The sequence below is a fragment of the Mus pahari genome, chromosome 17, assembly GCF_900095145.1.
Source record: "Mus pahari chromosome 17, PAHARI_EIJ_v1.1, whole genome shotgun sequence".
NCBI lineage: Eukaryota > Metazoa > Chordata > Mammalia > Rodentia > Muridae > Mus > Mus pahari.
Window position 1 is genome coordinate 31,195,566 of NC_034606.1, and position 23,791 is coordinate 31,219,356.

Genomic DNA, 23,791 nt, shown 5'->3' on the forward strand with positions numbered 1-23,791 from the left:
GAGACAGAGTGCTAGAATTCCTGATAGAAATCTAATAGTCTCAACTCAGACATGGAAGTTTCCCAGCAAAGGAAAGGCTCCGCTTCATATGTCATCGGCTGTGGCTGCCTACAAAGAGGGTAGCCTTGGCTGCATTGCTAATACAGATAGATGCTAAGCACACTGGCAATGTTAAGCAGCAGCAACATGCAGGGCATGGCATGGCAGATGAAACCAGATATGATTTACAACATACAGTTGGCCCTCCAAAGCTGTAGATTTCACACCTGCAAGCTTAACCAAACTTACATGAACAATGTGCCAAAAGGAAATCTTTCCTTTGTATGATGTGTATGCAGATTAACACTCTTTCTTACCATGCAATAAACAATACAATGAAACAACTGACATCTGGGATTTTGAAGGGACATTCGTCCCTCATGTGCATAGTCACTCTGAATTTAACCCCCTGGTAGTGGTTGCCATGAGCATAGGGTCTGGAATCCAGGCAAAGGGAAATACCTGTACCTCCAATTCCTGCAGAGTCTAGATACACTCACAGGGAGAGCATTGTGGGCCTTATTACTATATGGCCTCCATAAGGTTCCCTAAGTGCACTGAAGGCCCAAACAATTGGAACTAGCAATTGGAAAGTTACATTAACGAGGAATTACATTTTTTTCTCTAAAACAATAGAAAAAAGTAAATCCCTTAGCAAGAGCCCTGAGAAAGCATATTACTATCAGAAAAAAAAAAGAATCATTCTTTCCTCTTCAATGCTTAGTGAAGATTAAAATCAGAAGAAAAATTGTACATCATTGCTTGTTTTTATGTGAATGTAAAAAAAAAATTCTGTGAAGATTCCATTTAAAAAGTCAATAAAGTTTCTGGAAGATTTATATAATCTGAAGTTGCCTGGTGTAGACTCACCATTTGCATGGGGAGGGGCCTGCAGAATTATTGATTAAATAAATCAGTACAGAAGCATCAAGTCTAGAGGGTCAGAGGAGGGACATGAGAGATTCAGAAAACTCAAGGAAAAAATGCTGTGTTTTGTAGAGAAAATATCTTGTGTATTGTATGGATGTATCAGCTGTCAATTTAAAAGCCTATGGCCTATGTCTGAGGCAGGAAATGGAACCGGGGATATCTGGGAGGAGAAAGAATTCGGGGACAGAGCCAGGCACAGGAAGATCTGCCCCAGAAGATGTGCGTAGACAGATGCATGGTACCTGAGCACAGCATAATGTAGATTAAAATAAATGGGTTATTTTAAGTTATGATTCTATAGCCTAGCTATATAGCCAAGGTATTTGTATATGTATTTTGAGTCTGAGTCTTATTTCTGGGAGCATGGGGCTTGAAGAACCAGAATCTACTTCTTCCATAACCCTCTAGAAAATAACTTTTCTCTTGATAGTCCAACCTGGCGATGAGTCACTGACTCAGCAGTCAATCATGTCTTCTAACTATCCCTTTCACTATTAATTGACAGCAACTGTTAGCATGACTGGGCAAGCACAAGAGTTGACACATTCTAGTCCATCAGCCTGGTAGGTTCCAGAATGCAGACCTATCTGTACCCGTTTTTATTGCTTATTATCCTGAATTTTCTCAGTAATTTAAAGAAAATGGTACTCGACTTCACAATGTCCAGTTGTAATGAGAAGATTACAGAAAGAACAGAGGTTTCGAGTTTAAACACCCTTGGCCGGGATTTAAAACCTAGCTTGGCCTTTTCATCGTGATACTGTCATATTTTTTTAATGCTCTGCTCGTTTTCCTCAACTGAAAAATGACAGAACAAAATGTCATGATGAGAGATTTTGCAAATTTAAAGATAATTTATAAAATATAAAAGTCACTAGTCTAATAAACTAGTTAATGCTACCTTGAAAGTGAACTATAAGGTTCTGCGTAGGTTTTGAGAATTCTTCTCACTATTGAAAGCCTCTGTTGTAAGATCCTAGAGTTGGTCTGTTGAACTGTCCTCACATGGCTGCTAAGCATAGCTGTGTTCTTCCCATCACTGTTCTTCCTCAGTGCTTACTACCAAAGGCTCGCCTCAAATCCACAGTGGCTCATTCATCCATCCTAAGTGTTAAAGCCCGGCTACGGTGAGGAGGAATTTACACATGTTTTGTGAACCAAACATAGGAAAGCATAAGCCCATGTCTCCACCTACCCTCCGTCAGGACATGCTTTTCTGATCTTGTCCCCTGCTACATTGGGCTCAGACAATTAAATCAGCTGGTGGGGTCACTAAGCAGAATCTTACCCTTCCCTTTTTCATCACCTCTGCTTCTGCAAGCTTTCTCAGAGCCTCTACAACCCGGACTTGTGGTAGGAGCAGTGGACACTCCAACACAGACACACACACACACACACACACACACACACACACACACACACACACACCACACCTCATTGATTTGGAGATAACACTTGGTTCATCTTCAATATAATTGAGAGTGCCAAAGACTCCTCCATCCCCTCACCATATCCACAGGGTGAGATCATGAGAGGGACAATAGCTGAAGAGGCACCTCAGTTTGAGCTACAACTTAATAAGCTTGAGAAAGATGTCTGCACTCACGGTCTGTTGGCTCCTTAGTGCTGTCTGGTCCTTAAACTTTCCTTTGTTCTCAGGTTTAGATTGTAGCTGCCCATCAGCTTCGAATCCTATGATGCTTGACTCACCTCGAATGCTCTCAGGAAATGACAGGTGTGTCCAATGGATGTGAAACCTTAAGATGGCAGCAACATCGACATCCCACTAAGGAAACACAAGACGGATGGAAATGGAATGGAAATCACCCAAGAACTCTTGTACTTATTTTGGCCAAAAGTATGAAGTAAATTTTCCTTTTCTTCCAGCTAAACAATATGTTGGGGATTGAAGCATATTTGTCTCCACCTCCACACAAAAACCTGACTTCATTTTCTCTTCACAATCACTCTGTGAAGTAATTATTTTTCCTTTTTTAACTTTGGTTGTACTTATTCTCTTTACATACCTCTCACTGCCCCTCCCCTCCTGATCATCCCCTCCCACAACCCTTCCCCTACCCTCCCTCCCCTTCTCCTGAGTGGATGGGGCCTCCTGGGTATTCCCTTCCCCAATCTTGGCACTCAAGTCTCTGCAAGGCTAGGTGCCTCCTCTCCCACTGAGGCTAGGCAAAGCAGCCCAACTAGAAGAATATATCCCACTTGCAGGCAACAGCTTTTGGAGATATTCTCATTCCAGATATTCAAATCAAGCTGCACATTTGCTACATATGAGCAGGGAGATCTCCATCCAGCCCATGTATGTTCTTTGGTTGGTTCAGACTCAGAGAGCCCCAAGAGTCCAGGTTAGTTGACTGTTAGTCTTCGAGTAGAATTCCTATCCCCCTTTGGGCCTGCAATCCTTCCTCCTATTTTTCCACAAGAGTCCCCAAGCTCCATTCCTGCTTGGGGTGTCTGCATCTGTCTGAGTCAGCTGAGATGGTTACTGGTTGGTCATTGCCTCAGTCTTCCTCATCCATGCCTGCATTACTTGTAGACAAGATAAATTTTGGGTTGATAGTTTTGTGTGGGGGTTGGTGTCTATATTACTAAACTGGGGTCCTGTCTAGATACAAGAGGTGGTCTCTTCTGGCTCCATATCCCCCTCATAGTGAGTCATAGGTAAGGTCACCCCCATTGATTCTTGGGTACTTCCCTCTGTCTTGTCCTGGAGATGTCACCCATCTCCTTAACCACATCAGTTGCAGATTTCCATTCATTTTTTTATGACCATCTAGCCATCTCATCTGTCCTTTCCTATACCTGATTCTGAATGTCCAATTCTGCCCATATCCTTCCCCTCATCTTCCTCTTAGGACTATTTTATTTTCCCTTCTAAGTGGGATTCAAGCCTCTTCACTTGGGCCTTCCTTGTTTAGCTTCTTGAGGTCTATGGAGTATAACATGGTACCTGTATTTTATGACTAAAATCCACTTATAAGTGAGTACATACCATACATGTCATTTTAGGACTGGGTTACCTCACTCAAGATGGTATTCTCAATGTCCATCCATTTGCCTGCAAAATTCATGATGTCTTAGATTTTAATTGCTGAGTAGTATCCCATTGTATAGATGTACCACGTTTTCTTATTCATCCTTCAGTTGAGAGAAATCTATGTTTCTCCAGATTCTGGCTATTATGAATAAAGCTGCTATGAACATAGTTGAGCAAGTGTCTTTGTGAGATGTTGGAGCATCTTTTCAATATATGCCCAGGAGTGGTATTGTTGGGTCTTAAGGTAGAACTAGTCCCAGTTTTCTGAGAAAGAGCCAAATTGATTTCAAAAGTGGTTGTACTAGTTTGCACTCTCACCATCAATGTAAGAGTGTTCCCCTTGCTTCACATCTCCACCAGCATGTGCTGTCTTTTGAGATTTTGATCTTTGCCATTCTGATGGGTATAAGATGGAACCTCATAGTTGTTTTGCTAAAGAAATATGATCTGTGAGATATTTGAAACCTGGGTAATCACACATCTCCTGTGCAAAATACAACTTTTCACATTCTGTCTTTTAAATTACTTCTAGCTCCTGATTTGCTGCCTTAAATATACTTTCAGATACTTCTCAAAAGCTGCTTTCTTGAGACAACAATGGAAAAGGTACGTCTGCAGGGTTTTGTGCTTCTTACAGGGTGTGTCACCAATTCCACTAGAGAAATCACTGATTTCTTTGAATCTGGAACTTCATTGGAAAGAGAACCAGGGTGATGCCTTGTTGGGTGTTGTAAAGACTAAATGCAATTCTGAATCTGTAAAGTATTGTATGAGCCACAAAGCTCTCTATGTAAGTTAAGTACCTGCTTCTTCACTGCCATGCCTTGTTGCCTGCTTTAACCTTTCTGTCTGTTCTACATTGTATCTCACAAAGCCTTCATTCTCTCTTCATCCTGATCAGTCATTGTATACTGTACATGCATAGTGTGTGTGAGTGTGTGAAAGTGTGAGTGTGTGTGTGTGTGTGTGTGTGTGTGTGTAAAACCCTTGTCTCTGACAAAACTGCAAGGTTTTGGAAGACAGGCAATCGATAAGAAAATGAGTTTTCGTGTGAATATATAGCCCCTTCTGACTGCTGAAATTCTATCTCCTTTCCCTCAATTTCCTCTCCATGATCCCAAGTATGTTTTCTGAATTCCAAGGGCACCACAATTAAAACACACACACACCTCTAAAGATTCAAAGCCAGCATCCACATTTGAGCAAGCACATGCAGCACTTGTCTTTCTGGATATGGGTTACAGCAGCCAGAATAATTGTTTCTAGTTCCATCCATTTGACTACAAATTTGATAATTTCTGTAAGTCAGGACACTAGTAAGGTACCATGAGGCTGGTGTTCATGGAAATGTGGAATATAAAGCATGTAGCATGAAGGGAGAGAGGAAATGAGTCAGAAAGGGTCACATGGGGTCAAAAATGAGAAGGCAAAGCACAGAATACAGGAAGCGATATCTAACATTAAATCATTGAAAAAATTATATGAAAACCTACTACTCTGGAAACTTCCTAAAATATATGCGTGGAACTACCCCATAATAAGGAAAATTCCTCTCCCAGACACCATATGCTACCAAATAAAAGCCCAAATAAAAGTTATGGTTTATTTCTTTTTGAGTTCCCCCTAAAAGAAAAGCATTACAGGTATCTTAGTTTGGAATAGCAATGGAGGAAAACAACAGTCTTACCAGCTCTGAACCCTGTGCATTATAACAATGACCGGCCTAGCAAGACGATCCCACTGGTATACAACAGTAGCACAGTGTTATGAGAACCATCCATTTTCTTATTGGATCTAAACCCTGTCCATAAGACAGAACACATGTCTGGCACTGCTACTGGGGCCCAGAACTTTTGTCTACATTGGCCAGAAGCCCCACAGGAATACTTAATACTATTACTCTCCAAAATGAACATAGTATTAAATTGCCTATGTTCTTACCTTTTATCCACAGATGCAAGCACCTCTCAATCCTAATCAGAGGAGCTTCCTTTTGTAGTAGATGTCTATTTATACAGAGATTAGCAATAGTGCATCCTGTAGAGAAAAATACTGTGAGTTGCTTAGTTCTAAACAGTATTATCTATATCACATCCCTTTTCCTCAAGATGCAAGGACCATTGCATAAGCAGTGGCAACACACACCTTTAGTTCTGCACTCAGGAGGCAGAGGCAGATGGGTCTCTGAGTTCAAGGTCAGACTGGTCTACAGAGTGGGTTCCAGGACACCCATGGCTATGTAGAGAAACCCTGTCTTGGAGGAGGAAAAAGCTATTTGAAGAGTAAATGAAAATAAAAATAAAATAGCATTGTAAAGCAAGAAGTGGATGAAGATTGGAAAAGTCAGAAATACAAAGATATCTGCAACAAAATAGTATGTGCAGGATGTGGCAGTGCCAAAGCACACAGGCACTCATAGCAACTATGATTGTGTGTCCAAGACCTGTACAATATCAATCACACCAAAATTCTAACATGGATATAAGAGATCTCACAAAGTCCATCTCTGTCTAAGAACTATTAGCCACTGATGTTTTCTGTGGGTGGGTAGCATCAATATATATATATATACATATGCATCGCTATGTGGACTTGTGGATTTTCAAAGAGTATGTAAAATTGCAAAGGAAAGTAGATGAAGAAAACAAAAAACTGGAAGTGAGAAAATAGGAGAGTGTTCAAAACACATAATATGCTCATATAAAATTCACAAGCAAAAAAATTTAGAAAAGAGCTCGTGTACATGTACATGCAGGGGTGTGTGTGTGTGTGTTTAAGTAGGGGCCAGAACTCTGTCACTCTTAGCTTGATTGTTTGAGACAGGGTTTCTCACTGAACCAGGAAGTAATCAATTGTCTACATAAGCCCTCCCCATCATCCACACTATAAGCACAAATCCCTCCCAATTGCCACGCCTACTTCAGTGGTGACTCACAATAGGCCTAAAAACCTGAATGAGTCCTGAGGAAAAGAGTCTCAAAGAGATTCAGCCTCCTGGAGTCCTGGCATTTCCAATAATCTATATACACGAACCCTATCTGCATGCTAGTATGGCATATGCTCTCTTTCAATATTATTAATGCCGTTAAAGATTGAATTTTTACCATAGGTGAAGTTTCCTTAAAGCCAGTGTTCCAAAGTCCTGATAATTCCTTAAAGCCAGGAGCTCAGAATTCAGCAATAAGGTTACCTGTTCATTAACATTCTAATTCACTTCTAGTAAAGACTGGTGAAACCGCTTAAGCATCACAAAGAACAGAGCCAAGCCCAGGGCAAAGCTTGGAGTAGTACACCTGTGGAAGCTGTGTTCATACGCAAGTATTTAACAAGGCCTAGGAAATAGGGGGGATGTGGTATTACATTATTCATGAGATCTGCCAGAGCAGAACCCCCCAAAACAAGTTTTTCTGCTAGGCCCAAAGAAACAGCATAATGGAGAATTTACTGGGGGCCCCTGACAGTGGGGTTTAACTATTGACTAGCCTTGCACCTGGCTTCCTCCTCAAGCTGCCTGGTCCCACCTCCTGGTCTTTTATCCTTTATCTTGTGTCATTGTAACTGCGATGGATCCTGCCCCGCTTTTCTTGTTTGTTCTGTATTAAAGATGTGATGCTCATTTTGATCAATACATTCAGTTTTACACCCTCTCGCGTGTGAACTGTCTGTCACTCATTCGCCGAATCCTCGCTCACCTGCAACCAAGAGACCCAGTTCCTCGCAGATCGGGGACCCAAAGTGAAGTCAGTCTGTGGCACCCAATCACATATACTATGAGCACATTTCATCATACCTAGCTTTTTATGTGGGTGTTGAGATCCAAGCTCAGATTATCATGCTTGTGTGTTAAGCATTTTCTTCATTGAGTCATCACTTCAACCCCTAAAAGTTACACTGTTTTTGGTTTGTTTTGTTGGTTGGTTGGTTGGTTGGTTGGTTGGTTGGTTGGTTGGTTGGTTGACTCTGTTTGGTTTGGGTTTTTTCCACTTATATTTATTTACTTTCCATTAGTTTAAAACCAGGAACTACACGGCATCCCATAGATTCTGTACCTAGTGCCTTTGCAGGGAGATTGCTTCAGAATTTGGCACAAACCATGCCACTGTTTCCATGGCCGGGTTTACATTTCTCAAGATCACTCTGTTTTTGTTTGGTTTGCCTCCAGGAGTCACTGTATTGTTTTTTTTTGCTTTGTACACATAAGCACATCCCTTGCCAAAGTAGAACTCAAGTTTCGTCTCAGACGTAAACACCTTCCATTTTAAGAGAGCTGTGTGCTCTCTTTGATTCTGGAGACCTGGCTTGTAGCCATCAAAAATGGCCTGCACCACAGCCTTCCAGACACACTGACTTTTTTTAGAACTCCTGTTCCCAGCAGGCCTGCACAGGCACCAAGATGTTGGAAAGAGAGCTACATTGTTTGTAATTTAAAAACTTCTTACAACATAAAAATAAACATGCAGTAAAGATATCTCTCTATTTCTCATGGAGTGTTGATGCCTTGCATATGGTAACCTATTCAAGCACCTATGGGCTGAATCATTATGAAGCATAAATGGAGATACTGAAACCAATATAGATAGCAAAATATATACACTTACGTTTCTTCACACCAATATCTTTAATTATTATATTCATCTATATCTCTTGTATAATTTCTGCAAACTGGATGTCTCTACTACAAAGTAATGCCTGAACAAACATTTCTTGAATAATGTAAAAACGTAATATTATTATTTTCTTTTATTTTTTATAAAGTGAGGGAAAACTCATTCGATGATAGAAAAGACATATATCTGTAGAATCATTAGTTCTTTAAAAACTCATATTTACTTTTATGTATTTCTGTGTGTGCTTGCTCCTCTCTGTGTGTATCACATCTGATAAAGTTTCAGTGGAGCCAGAAGAAGGCATTGGCTATGTCATAACTAAGATTATACTCACTTGTGAGGGACTCAGTATGAGTGCTGAGAACCAAACCCAGGTCCTCTTCAAGAGTGACAAATGTTCTTAGCGGCTGAGCCATATCTCCAGGCCTAGGAATTGTTTCTTATAATAGATTTTCTCAGGAATTTGTAAGATTACAATGACAATCAGTTAACCATATCTGAAACAGTACTCTCTCCTCATGTATAAGGTTTTGTTGTTGTTTGCTTCTCTCTCTCCTCTCTCTCTCTCTCTCTCTCTCTCTCTCTCTCTCTCTAACTATCATCAATTTTTTGGACTGAATACTATGGCCGTGTGTCTAGATCTGGAGGTGGTCTAGAGGAGGAAGATAATGTAAATATAAACATATGGTCATAAGCCTTAGTAGCCCACAAATGAACACAACTGTCATTTCATAGTCAAAAGAAAGATCCATAATGAACGATGCCTTAGGAAATGTGAGAGAGGCACCTGGGAAAAAGACAGATGACATTTTACCTCAAGTGCATCTTGTTCCCTGAATTGTTCTTGGATGTGATTCTGTGCCTTCTGTGACAAACATTTTTATTCCATTTATGAGACATGTTTATTCTTGTTGGATGTCAGATCATAGCTATACAATCCAATCTGGTTAGTGTACCCTGAATCTAGTTAGAACCTTCTGCTGTGCTTTTGTGATTTCCTGAATATGATCTATAGTATGTGTCAGATAATTGTGTTTAAATTGGTCTGTGCTGAGAAAGTTCTGGAAAAGTCTCCTCTATTGATGTTTTAGTATGTGCTTACTGATATTCACATGCTTTTTTCTGATCATGTTTTCCTGAAATCAAACAACCTTCCTTGGATCATTGGAGGCTTTTTTGTTAAATTCGTATATAAAAAACACAGTGAAGTTAAAATAAGTTTGTCTACAGCTTTAGACTAGAAGCTCCCCATTCTTTCTGGTCATAAGATCCCAGGCTCAGTAACAAGATCTGTATGGGTCAACAACGTCTTCCAGAGTTACCATCCCTAATCCTGTATTTTGCAGTCCTAGAAATCACAGCTACTTGAAGTCCCTCACAGACACCATACTCATCATGTTTCCGAATCTTAGTGTCTAATGGTCTCCTTGCCTTCCACAGCTCCTTCTGACCTACTTTCCAGGGGAAGGCCAAGGAATCTATTTGTCCTCATCCCTGAGCTTGGATATCATTCCTTACAGAAAGACTTCTCTGATTCCTAAGATAACAGTCATCCCCGAATTGGTATTCTTACCGCAGCTGTATGTCTACATGGGATATATGTAAGACCTTTATATATTAGAACTCTTGAGTGAAGTAACCCAATCACAAAAGAAGTCACTAGATATGCTCTCACTGATGAGCCGATATTAGCCCAGAAACTTAGAATACCCAAGATACATTTTGCAAAACACAAGAAAAACCAAGAAGGAAGACCATCATGTGGATACTTCATTCCTCCTTAGAAGAAGGAACAAAATACCCATGAAAGGATACAGGTACAGAGACAAAATTTAAAGCTAAGATGAAAGGATGGACTATCCAGAGACTACCCCATCAGGGGATCCATACCATCATCAGCCACCAAACCCAGATACTATTGCACATGCCAGCAAGATTCTGCTGAAGGGACCCTGATATTGCAGACTCTTGTGAGGCTATGCCAGTGCCTGGCAAACACAGAAGTAGATGCTCACAGCCAGCTATTGGATGGAACACAGGGCCCCCAATGGAGGAGCTAGAGAAAGGACCCAAGGAGCTGAAGGGGGCTGCAATCCTGTAGGTGGAACAACAATATGAACTAACCAGTACCCCCTGAGCTTGTGTCTCTAGCTGCATATGTAGCAAAAGATGGCCTAATTGGCCATCATTGGGAAGAGAGGCCCCTTGGCCTTGCAAACTATATATGACCCAGCACAGGAGAATGCCAGGGCCAAGAAGTGGGATTGGGTGGGTAGGGGAGCAGGGGCAGGGGGAGGGTATAGAGGACTTTCAGGATAGCATTTGAAATGTAAATAAAGAAAATATCTAATAAAGAAAAAAAAGAGAAAAAAAAAGAAATCTTGAGTACAGGCTGCTGGGGCGTTGTTGTTTCTTTAATCTCAGCATCCCTAGGATTGTCAAGTATCTAACACACTGTAGGCACTCAATCAGCTATTTTTTTCACTGTGCTCTGCATTGAAATTTCTTTATTTTTATTGGATATTTTCTTTATTTATATTTCAAATATTCAATCTGTTCTTACTGTATTTATGACTAGATAGCAGAAGTCCACAGGGAGGAAAAAAACAAATGCAAACTATAATCTACAAACAGGGCAAAGAATTGAGTGTCAGAAGATACAGCATAAGGATGTTTTTCTATAATTTAACATAGAGAGGGGCCTACCCTATGAAATGGATCTATCTCAGTGTTCTCTTAAACACAGCCACAATAGTTCTATCCTTGCAGTTAACTGGGAATCACTTAGGGATAATGTCACTCTGAGCAAAGACTGAGTTTGGATATGGGATTTTGTATAGATGTACTAGGTCACTCTGAATAGTGCCCACTACCTGCTATTCAGCTTGTTTCTGGCCTAATAATGACTCTGTGGCCTATCCCTAGAGACATGGATCTGGAATAAAAAGCATGGCAGAGTGCGGAGTCCCTGGAGCAGAGGGGAAAGCAATAACCCTCTGGAATTCGCCCAAAACATAGAACTGATCAGCCACCTAGGGAGCTGTCTGAACTAGCCTCTCTCTGGGGTGAAGAAGCATAGCGGGTACTAATCTTTGGTGAGCTTTTGGTGGTTTTGTGACCACCAACAAAAGGACATCAAAACAGGGAAGCGGGAGTATGGTGGAACACAGAGGGTTGGCTCTGGCACAGACACGGAACAAAAACAATCTCTGTATTTCCCAAGAATGCTGTATTCGAAGAAATATGAATCACATGGGAGTTTTGTAATCGTTTATGGGAAAGAAGCAAAAAATATACTATTTTATTAATGTTTTTGTTAGCATTTTTCAAAATACTGTTTTTCTCCCACTGAGTTTATTTGTGATTGTTTGCATGAATATGAATGAGGGATATTTACTGAAATACAAGCAACTTATTAGTTCATTGTTAAAGGAAATGATCTTCTCCCTCAGCACCCATTAACCACCTACAGTTCCACAAAATGGGTGTGGCCTCATGACTTCTTTTTGCATGCATAATAAGATGCTGATGGGTACTATCTTTATGCAGGTAACCTAAGCTACAATGGGTTAAGAAAACTCTATTTTTTAACTGTCATGTTATGTATGTAACCAGGGAAATCTTGCTTATGTTTTAAGTGGAACATATTTTTAATAAGCAAAGTTGACTCTATTGAAGGTCACATTGGAATATTACAATAACACATGATAATTTGAAATGATTCACTTGGAAACTTGGAGGAGGTGACGAAAATCCATGATTAAGCAAGTTACAATCCATTCCCATCAAAGAAGAGAAATGATTGCATGTCATTTATGGATCCCTTACTATGCTGTGACACAAACAAACAAACCAAATATCTCTCCAGAAATCAATTCCAAAGCAGTCGTAAGAGCACAGGGTTTTGGGTGAAAAACAGCAGGGCTTTGAGCAAAATTAATAGCATCAAACTAGTCTGTTTTCCTTCCATGACGGAGTGATGGGAAAATTGAAACACAATATATTTCGACTTTGCTCTTGATTTTCCTCAATGAGAATTTCTTTTCAACAAAGAGGATCATTCACTAGATATTTTTGAATGCTTAGTGTGTATGCTAGCAGTTAATCTGATAACTGTCCTTGATTATTGAGAGGAGATTAGTGGAGGGACCAAGAGACATACGGGCAAATTACTAAAAATCAGGGCTAAAAGCACTAAACACAATTATGAGCAAAACATTGTAGTTGCACACTAGTAAAGCGTCTGACCCTCTGAAGTTTCTTCAGATATGGAAAGGCTTTGATAATGGCCGGGGAGCTAATAAAAAAGCACAAGACAAACACTTAGAAGAAAAATGAGTCTCTTACAACTCACACACAAAAGATGCCAGAAGTTATCCTGGGGATAGTTGACATTTTCCTTCAGGTCCTAATAAGTCAGTTTATAATTAGATTGTTTTCCACATCCAGACCATAAAGATATGCATTTGCCTCCAAGGAGTTTTCCAAAAGAAAGCTATATAACCCTAACCCTGTCACATAAACAAAAGGCAATGGGTTCCTTTCAATTAGTAAAACACTTGCAAGGAAAGCCAGATATTTAACAGAGATATGTTCTTCCTCTGTTAGATTCCTTGGCTCTTGGTGACTGTCCTTCAAGGTCCTTTACTTATCATTGTTATAAGCCATTGATAGGTCCACATCTGCACCCCCAGAATACTGCCAGGAAGGAACACAAGTACTGTCGGCTTTGTGATGACAGTCATGCCAATATGCCATCTGTAACCCAGGGTGACTTCAATGGCTTTCATGTTTGGTCATCTTCCTCCTCTGTTGAAGTTTAAAAGACTATCCCTCAAAGTAGCAGCTGGCCACTTATTAATTACACCATGTTTTATTCATTCCCATATTAATACAAACACAGGAGGTAGCAGCACTAAATATATTGGAATTGATTAAGCACCAAAATAGAAACCAACCAATTGGATTTGTACCACCCATAATTACTTTACATGCAGACCTCAGCATCCTGCATAGTAAATAGAATTCTTTTTTCCCCCATGAGAAAAAAAGCTTTTATTTTCTTTTTTTTTTCAATTTTTTATTGGATATTTTCTTCATTCACATTTCAAATGCTATCCCGAAAGTCTCCTATGTCCTCCCCCTGCCCTGCTCCCCTACCTGCTCACTCCTACTTCTTGGCCCTGGTGTTCCCCTGTACTGGGACATATAAAGTTTGTAAGACCAAGGGGCTTCTCTTCCCAATGATGGCCGACTAGGCCATCTTCTGCTACATATGCAGCTAGAAACACAAACTCTGGGGGTACTATTCCACATGGTAATTCATATATCCAGGATCTACCTAGGCCAATTTCCTCCCTTTTATTAAATGTGTATTAATTTTACAAAATAATATATTTCAGCAATCAGTGTTGAAAGTTCTGCAGAAGAGAAAAATCAAATAGAAAGATCCATGGGAAATCTGGGTGCTTGCTTAGGAATGGCATGTATCTCTCATGTATGTATTCCTATGTCAAGAGCTTGGCCACAAAACCTTAAATTAAGTACTAGGGAACCCTGGAGACAAGGGCATTCTGTGTGCTCTTCTGGAAAATGACACAAATGAAGGTAGACATCTGAAATTACTCCAAGCACACTAATGAAGAAAAAGCTAGGGTTGAACATATTTTTTTCAATATAGACCAATAAATAAAGAGTCATGGCCCCATAGTATCTTTGTGATAAATAGCAGGTCATTTCCTTATGATAATTTTAGAGGGCACATTAAGAAATCCTTATGACAAACATCTGTACCTCTAGACCTAGATACATAAGAATGTGACAGCTAAACCTTTCTAAGACTTGCAAGGCACTATACAGAATACGAGAGGATGATACTTTGTAGGCAGTAAGAGCCTGTGTCTTACTGATAAGAACTGTACTCTGAGAAATAAGCCTTAGCATATTCTCTCAAATCTATACCTTTTAAGAATGCTAACAAAATTCTCCAGTTAACATAGTATTACATTATATCTAGCAATACTCATGTCCACAAATCATGTCCAGTAAAATCAAATCAAATATAGGAGAGAAAATATAACTTTGTGTCATCCAAGAGCAAATATCTACCAAATGGCAGGCCTCACCTAACATTTACATGTAAACCTAAAATATAAGGGAGAATGATAGAAAATGGCTAAGGTCATGTTGATTCATTACATCACGTTTCTTACACAGCCTCACAAGCTTTTGAGCTAATTTACATGTCTATGTTTATCATTTCATTGTTTTTGCATATTTACAGAGTTGGCATTCTTTATTAAGGTCACCAAAAATATCACAAAACGTTTCACCGAGATTTAGATGTTGTATAGGTATGGAAAGCAAATAGTTTATGGTGAGGTAATACACCTAAAAAAATAATTTTATGTGTTCTCTTATTTCAAAATAAAAATGATATCTGCAAGTTAAAGTCATTTGAGCTATCTTCACTTTAGAAAGGACTCAGAGAGAAATTTCTGGAAATCTGGCTAAAATGACCGATTTTGAAACAGACTCATAACAGTGCATAACTAAACACGGATTTTAGAGGTAGAGTTGGAGATTCTGACACAGAAGGAGCTCAGGTAGCCCATGAGGCCAAAGTGCAGGAAGTTGAAGACAAGAAGAAACTGATGAGGGTGAGACCCAGTAAGTAGAGGATAGAACCATGAAATGTGTCGTTTTTAATCTACAATTATACTCTAATTCAAGAGCATCACTTCCCTATTGTCATCTCTAAGACTCAGGAAAGGAAGAGAAATACAGTAAGAAACAGAGTAGATTATCCCTGGCAAAGTCAAAACTTCTGGCCCATTCAGTTCTTACTCTGCATTTGCTAGAACCACTTTCAAATCATTCTACTAAAACTGGGTTAATGGAAGCGTGCACGTTGGTTATTTAAATCTGAATCTTCCTTTTGTGACCTTACTTGTTTTGTGAGGTATAGAACTCTGTTTTGCGTCATCAGTATGTATCTTTCTCTTGAAGAGTCATACCAACTTTCCATTTTCTGTCTCTCCCACAATCATCAATTGCCCTCTGTAACACACCTACCCGGGAACCTCTCTATGTCAGTAGTATCAGCCAACTTAGCATCTTACCTGGCATAGCTTCTCGGCCTTTTGGCTAAGATCAAGTGTAGCATCTTACCTGGCAGACTGACATCTGCTATGTGGACTCTATGGTTAACTCAGCAATGTTTCCCATGCTATCCTTCTCCCTGCTTCAGCCAGCCAATGACCTGCATTTTATTGAAGATAATTTGTATGTGAGACAGAACACATAAAGATGAGTTCATTTCATATGTATTAATTACTAAGGTAGAGGGCAGAATAGAAGATACTGTATACTTGTGAATTGATAACTTTTAACACTATCCTTATGACACTCATTCCTTTATCATCCTCAATAAGTTATCAGTAAATACCTACCTCATAGACCCTAATAGCTGAGATTGATTTCCTTTCTTTCTTAATCTTTCTACTTACCTATATTTGTCTTAGTTAGGGTTTTACTGCTGTAAACAGACACCATGACCAAGGCAACTCTTATAATGACAGCATTTAATTAGGGCTGGCTTACAGGTTCAGAGGTTCAGTCCATTATCAAGGGAGGAACATGACAGTGTACAGGCAGGCATAGTGCAGGAGGAACTGAGCCTTCTACATCTTCATCTGAAGGCTGCTAGGAGAAGACTGGCTTCCAGACAGCTAGGATGAGGATCTTAAAGCCCATGCCCACAGTGATGCACCTACTCCAACAAGGCTAAACCTTCTAGTAGTGCCACTCCCTGGGCTGAGCATAAATAAACCATCACACTATTGATACTTTGCTTTCAAAAGTAAAATTCAGAAATATTGGTTCTCCAGACTGGTTATGGTTTTGTTTTCTGACCTGGCCTCAACTTTAGGAAATCAGCAGAATAAGCCCAAGATCTACTTTTCTTCTTCATTCATCTTCAGGCAGCTAAACATTTTCACAAGATAAGGAGCAAAAATGGTATGTCAATACAGGAATTCACAAATTTCAGACCTGTTTCAAACAATTGTTTTAAGGTTTTAAATTAGTTTTTAAAGTAACAGATTTACAGATAAGATTTTCAAACATATTTTATTTCAGTTGACTCCCCTGATGACACTGAATTCTCATCTCTCATCTCTCACCTCCTCCTACCCATTCTCCATTGTAACCTTTCACCTCCATTTTCCCTTCTACTTTGCTCAACTGTGTCTTGTATCTCCCTCTGTACAGCTTCCTTTTCTCTAGTCTCTTGAATAATAATTGGCATGTGAAGGGCAGACGTGTAAACCAACAGGACAGAAGTAAGAGTGCTTCCAGAAGCTTTGAGGTTCATTAGGTCCCATTTATTAATTGTTCATCATAGTGCCTGAGCCATTAATGCTCTGTTCTCAATAGGACAAAATGAAAGCCTACAGACTAGGAAAAGATCTTCACAAACCCTACATCTAACAGGGGGCCAATATTCAAAATGTATAAAGAACTCAAAGTTAGACACCAACAACCCAAATACCTCAATTTAAAACATGGTTGTACAAAACTAAACAGAGAATTCTGAACAGAGGAATCTTAAATGACTGAAAAACACTTTAAGAAATGTTCAACATCCTTAGTCATCATGGGAATACAAAATAAAATGACTCTAAGATTCTACCTTATACCAATCAGAATGGGTGTGAAATAACTCAAGGGATTAAAAAAAAAAAAAAAAACTCAACAGTCAGCACATGCAGGTGAGGATGTGGAGCAAGGGAAACACTCTTCCATTGCTGGTAAGAATTCAAACTTGTACAACCACCCTGGAAATCAATTTGACAGCTTCTCAGAAAAATAGAAATAGTTCTACCTCAAGACCCAGCTATACCACTCCTGGGCATATATCTAAAAGATGAGCCACCAACCCACAAGGACACTTGCTTGACTATGTTCATAGCCTTATTTGTAACAACAGCCAGAAACTGGAGACAGCCTGGATGCCCCTCATCTGAAGACTGGATAAAGAAAACATGGTTCATCTGCAGAGTAGAATACTACTCAGCTATTACAAACAAGGACATCATGAATTTTGCAGGCAAATTAATGGAACCAGATAATGTCATCCTGAGTGAAGCAACCCAGACCTAAAAGGACATACATGGTATGTACTCGCTTATAAGTGGATATTAGCCATAAAGTGCAGGATAACCATGCTACAATCTACAGAACCAAAGAAGACAAATGACAAGGGAAGTGTCCAAGGGAGGATGCTTGAATCCTTCTCAGAAGGGAAAAATAAAATGGATACTGAAAGTGGATAAGGGGAAGAAACTGGGTGAAAGTAGAGGGGAGTAGGGGAAAAGAGAAAAGAGGGAAGAAGGGAAGGGAAGGGAAATCATATGTAGGGAGAGCAGGGGAGACTGAACAGAAACTGGTGGCAGGGTGGGGTGCATCCTTAGGACATGCCAGAGACCTGGCATAGGTGATTGGGGTAAGCCCCAGGGTGCTATGGGATTGAGTCTAGTTGAGAATTTTAACAGTGGGAGATGTAGATCTTGTAGTGGCCACTTTCTGTAGCTAGGTAGGATTTCCAGAGGAAGGATAAGGACAGCAACCCACCCACAAAGCCGTCAAGCCGAAATATGCCCTGCCCTCAAGACACGAAGGGACAAAGATAGAGCAGAAGCAGAGTGAATGGACAAATTCCTGGCCAAAATTGAGACCCACCTCACAGGCAAGAACCAATCCTTGACACTATTAATGATGCTCTGTTATGCTTGCAAACAAAAGTCTAGCATAACTGTACTCTCCGAGGCTCCATCCAGCAGCCAATGGAACCAGATACAGAGACCCACACCTACACGTTAAATGGAGCTCAGGGAGTCTTGTGAGAGACTTGAGAGATGGATTAAGGGACCTGGAGGGAATAGGAACTCCACAGAAAGGCCAACAGGATCAACTAACCTGAATTCTTAGAGGCTCCCAGAGACTGAATCACCAGCCAAAGAGGGAACACAGGTTGGACCTAGGCCCCTTGTCTACATGTTGCATATATGCAGCTTGGTATTCATGCGGTTCTCCCAACAATGAAAGCAAGACTATCCCTGAATCTGTAGGCTGCCTTTGGATTCTGTTCCCCTATGTCTGGCCCCAGTGGGAGAAGATGTACCTAGTCCTGCAGTGACTTGGTATGTCAGAGAGAGGACGGAGGCAAGGGGACCCCCTTTTTAAGAGAAAAAGGGGAGGAAATGGGGGGAAGATCTGTGAGGGAGTACTGGGAGGAGAGAGGCTGATATTGGGAATCAAAGTGAATAAATAAATTAGTTAATAAAAATACTTGAATTTAAAAAGTGAGAGTGCATAGAAATGAGCCTTTACCTTCCCTTTCAGTTAGTTTTTGACAAGGATAGCCTACACAACTTAATGTTAGAATAAGGGTATGTTGGGCAAGCAATTCTGACAAGGAGATACCACATTCACAAGGAGGAAAGCGGTATCCCAGCCATGCACTCCAACAAATATGGATCAAATACCTGAACATAGGAGCTAAGACTGTGACTCTCTGGAGCAAACAAAAGGGTAAAGCTTTATAACCTTATATTTTCCAATGATTCTTTTAGATATTAATAATAATAATAATAATAATAATAATAATAATAATAAATGCATTACACTTTATCAAAAGCAAATATTTGTGTTTCAAAAGAGGAATCTAGGAAGTGAAAGGTAGCCCATCGAAAGGGAAGAAACATTTGTAAACTACATACCTAACAAAATGAGGAGACTCTAAAATGTCCCAACAACTATTTTTTTTTTTTTTTTTTTTTGGTTTTTTTGAGACAGGATTTCTCTATATAGCCCTGGCTGTCCTGGAACTCACTTTATAGACCAGGCTGGCCTCGAACTCAGAAATCTACCTGCCTCTGCCTCCCAAGTGCTGGGATTAAAGGCATGCGCCACTATGCCCAGCCATCCCAACAACTCTTAAAATTCAGTTGTTTGAAGACAATCTGACTTAAAAATGGAATGAAAGAGATGGTGAGCAGGCTCAGTGGGTAAATGCACTTGCCTCTAAGTCTGACAATCTGAGTTAACCCCCAGGTCCCACATGGTAGAAGAACTGACTCTGCAAGTTGATCTATCTGTCTATCTGTCTATCTGTCTATCTGTCTATCTACCTCACACAGAGAGAAAGAGAGAGAGAGAGAGAGAGAGGAGTATACTGTACAAAGCTAGGTCGATTGTTTTCTGTTGTTTTGGTTTATATATGTGTTCTTTTAAAAGATGAACACTTACCATGATGACATATGGTAACTTCTTTATGACCCATCATCAGTTGGTGTTTCTCAGTGTCTGTTGCTTATACGGGCTTTACAATGAAAGGCTTCTTTGTGATGCACAAGCTATTCCTACCATAGAAAGGTTCACAAGAGGATACAGAGCTCAATTTCTTGGCTCTCAGTTAGGTTGGGAAAATGCAGGTTTTCTCCTTGTCCTTGGATGCTTCTTTTAGAACTCAGCCACTATACTGAAAGGCATAGTCACATAGATGACCAGTTGACAGTCTCAGCTCGGCACAGCTGCTGAGTCACACTTGTGAATGAAGACACCTCCAGATGATTCAGCCTTCAACCGGCTGAGTCACCCAAGTCAGGGCCTCAGATACCAGAAGGAAGTCAAGTCCATGGCATTCCGTCTGAATTCTTAGAAGTTGGTTTGTATAACCAAATGATTGTTATTATCCAGGGGTATGTTGTCGTCAACGTAACTGTAACTGAGATGCTCTCCATTCTTCAGAGGCATACAGTCAGCCTGACAGCTAGGAAACATGTTTGTAGAAATCTAAGTCTGCACAAAGCAGAAAGAAAGGAGCAAACCCAGAAAGCAACACTTCCTGTAAGTAAAATAGAGTCCCCTTAGAGGATCAGCCCATGATCGTCATGGCAAGAAACATAGAAGCAAGAAGGAAGGAATAGAGCTTAGAGCTTACATCCTGATCTACGTGCAGTAGGCAGAGGGAGAGAGACTAGACCTGGTATGGGCTTTTGAAACCTCAAAGCTAACCCACCTCCAGCAATACACAGTTCCTCAACAAGGCCACACCTGCTACAACAAGACCACAATCCTAATTCTTCTCAAACAGTTCTACTCCCAGGTGACAAAGCTCTCAAATGGGGCCATTCTTAGTCGAACCACCACACCTCCAGGAACAAAATTCAGAAGCATGGCCTAACACAGATGTCTAGAAGTAAGGAAAAGCAGAAAGCTTGTCACAGATTCTAAGACAAAGGCTTGAAATTATATGGCAGGTGAGTTCAGCCTGCATTGGAGAAGAAACTAAAGGATACTACAGAGGTAATGATTATTGTTCCATCTTCAGTTAGGATCAAAAAGATAGGATGTTGTCCGTGGAATATCAGTACTCCAGAGTGGAATCTACCAGATTATGATACCTCTGTGTTGTCTATCTGAGAGACTTTCTAAAGTCTAGCCCCCTGCTCTAACACTGGGAGACAGTGGAGCACATGTACTACTGAAGGATTCCCAGCTTCCGGGTTTCAGTTCCCACCAATAACTAACTAACTGTGATACTCACTTCCTAACTGTGAATTGGTGAGCCTTATTTATCATCTCCAAAACTTCGTTCACATTGATAAAAAATAATAATAGTGGCTGCTTTATGATGTGTTTTGTAGGGCTGTATGAGTTGAGCAGTGTTTGGCACACATTGATTCCCAATAGATTCTATTGACCCAGTCAGTGAGCCAACTGTGACCATCACGTTCTTGACAATGCTTCCAATGTGTGCTTTCTCCTCATTCCTTTTCACTTGTCCTTGTCCAACTCACTCTCCACTATCACTCTCTCCATCTATCGAACAGCTCATCATCACCCGTATTGAAAGCAATTGAACATCCCCATCATTGCCTGATAGTACCATAAGGAACTTCGTACGTTTGTGCCCCTGTGTCTCTGATTTTCTCTCCTTCCCCTGGGATGCCTTTGGCCTTTCTTCTGATAAGTGCATGGCTCTGTTCTAATGTATTTATTTCCTTTCCCAGAAATGCCCTTGGCCTCACTTTCCTCCCTCTCCCTCGGTCACTTCTGAGGGACTATGTTTGGAAAGCATACTGCAATCTTAATGAGAACTCACTGGCAGAAATTCTCAGAATTTTTTTTTCTTGCTCAATTCCGAAGCAGAACGTGGAAAGGAGTGATGGAGATAAGCTCAGACACATCAGGGAGACGGCTTCTAATGAGGAGTTCCTTTCTAGGAGCAGTTGAGCTAAACAACCTGCTGCAGGGCTACCCTGCCCACTATTTCATACCTCCACCTCACATCATAGGGCTGGGAAGAAAATGCCTAGCCACTGCTGCAGAACTGCAGCATTATTCTAACCCTCTGGAAAGAAGGAAATCAGGAAGGGTGTAGGCAGCCGTTGAGCAAAAGGTATCGTGATATTAAAGAAGCCTATAACTGTATGATTATGATGCAAGTGCTTACCTGTGTTTATCTTGACACCCACTCAAGGCGACGCATACATAAAAGGAATGTGTACACATGCACACACCAGAATGATGTGATCACTTGACAAGGTAAATTGTTTTCTGACTGTTCACTGTCTGCTTTCCTTCCCTCCTGTCATTAAAACACAGCCCCCCCCAAGATGTAGTATTTTGATGACGGTAGTAGTTAAGTGTTTACCCTAGCAGCAGCATAGACAGCAGATACCCAAAAAATACTGGATGAACAAATAATAAGTGATAGAATGGCAGAAAAAAAAAAGCATTAAACTTATGATCCGTAGAAGTTTTACTACTTAATGGCGCAATCTTAGGTCAGGCTACCAAAGTCCAAGAATCAATTTTGGAATAAAAAGGATCTTAGAATAAATAAAGGAGTCTCAATGGATGTAGCATGGCCCAGCTCCACACATCCCTGTGGAGAAGTCATCTTTTTCTCCCAACAGTGTTGGGATCATTTTGCACTGACTTACCTGGATTGCTTCTACCCTTGCTCCATATCTTCATTGTTATCTTTGCTATTGATTGATAATTGACTTCCAGGGATGTGCTTTGGAGGACAGAATTTAAAGACTAAGATAGAGGAAGGACTCAGGACCATAGTAGAAAGGCGGAAATACACTAGAGTGTACCAAGAGGGGTCCTTAACAATAATTTAAAAAATCACAAAGGAAAAGGGAGAACAGACGGGGAAAAAACATAGATGGAAACAGAGCGAAAAAATCAGACTGTCATCATGAAAGCAACAAATATTTATATAACATGGACAATAATGTTGAGAGCAACTGATAGCTCCAAGTATGTTAGATCATCCTGGAAAAGGCCTCAGGGACATCATTCATTCCATCAAGAGAGAAAAGGAAATGCTCTCATGTCAGTGAGTCACCTTTGTCCACCAGGCATACATAATTTCACCAGCGCTCAAGCTAAGGTTTTAGCAATCTTGGATGGTCCTTCTGAATGGATGTCCTCTTAGAAAGGAAACAGTGCCACCTAGTGTCCTGAATCTTACACTGGTTCACCCCATCACATTTTCACAAATTAAAGGTTAGGTTTTTCTTTTCTTTCTACTGAGGCAGTGGTTCTCAACCTGTGGGTCTCCATCCTTCTGGGTGGGGGTCAAATGACTTTTTCAAAGGGTTCACCTAAGACAATTAGAAAAACACAGACATTTATTATTCGTAACAGTCACAAAATTACGGTGATGAAGCAGCAACAAAAATACTTTTATGGCCAGGGGTCACCACAACATAAGGAACCATATTAAAGGGTCCCAGCATTAGCAGGGTAAAAACTACTGTACTAAAGCATATTGCCAAGGAAGTACAACCTCTTGACTCATGGCCAAATAGAATGAAGGAAGTAATTCATTTTATGCTTTGGGAGAACTGGAAATGAAAATCAAAATGATGTTGTGAAGCCAATTATGCATGATACGTTAGCCCTGCAGAAACTGCAAGAAAAAGCACCTGACACATAAAACTCTTCTCAAAGCAGCCTAATTTTGAAGGCTGTCTTTTAAATAAACAAGGGCAAATAGAAGGTATGAACTGAGATCCTAACTACACTAAAGTATGGTTAAAGGGAGTCTGGGGGAAGCTACATAATAAGCCCCACAGTG

At 40.3% G+C, this 23,791-nt stretch overlaps 1 pseudogene; it reads left to right on the top strand.

Moving 5' to 3' along the window:
* Positions 1–15,757: 15,757 nt before the first annotated feature.
* Positions 15,758–15,868, top strand: LOC115062460 (annotated as a pseudogene).
* Positions 15,869–23,791: the final 7,923 nt, after the last annotated feature.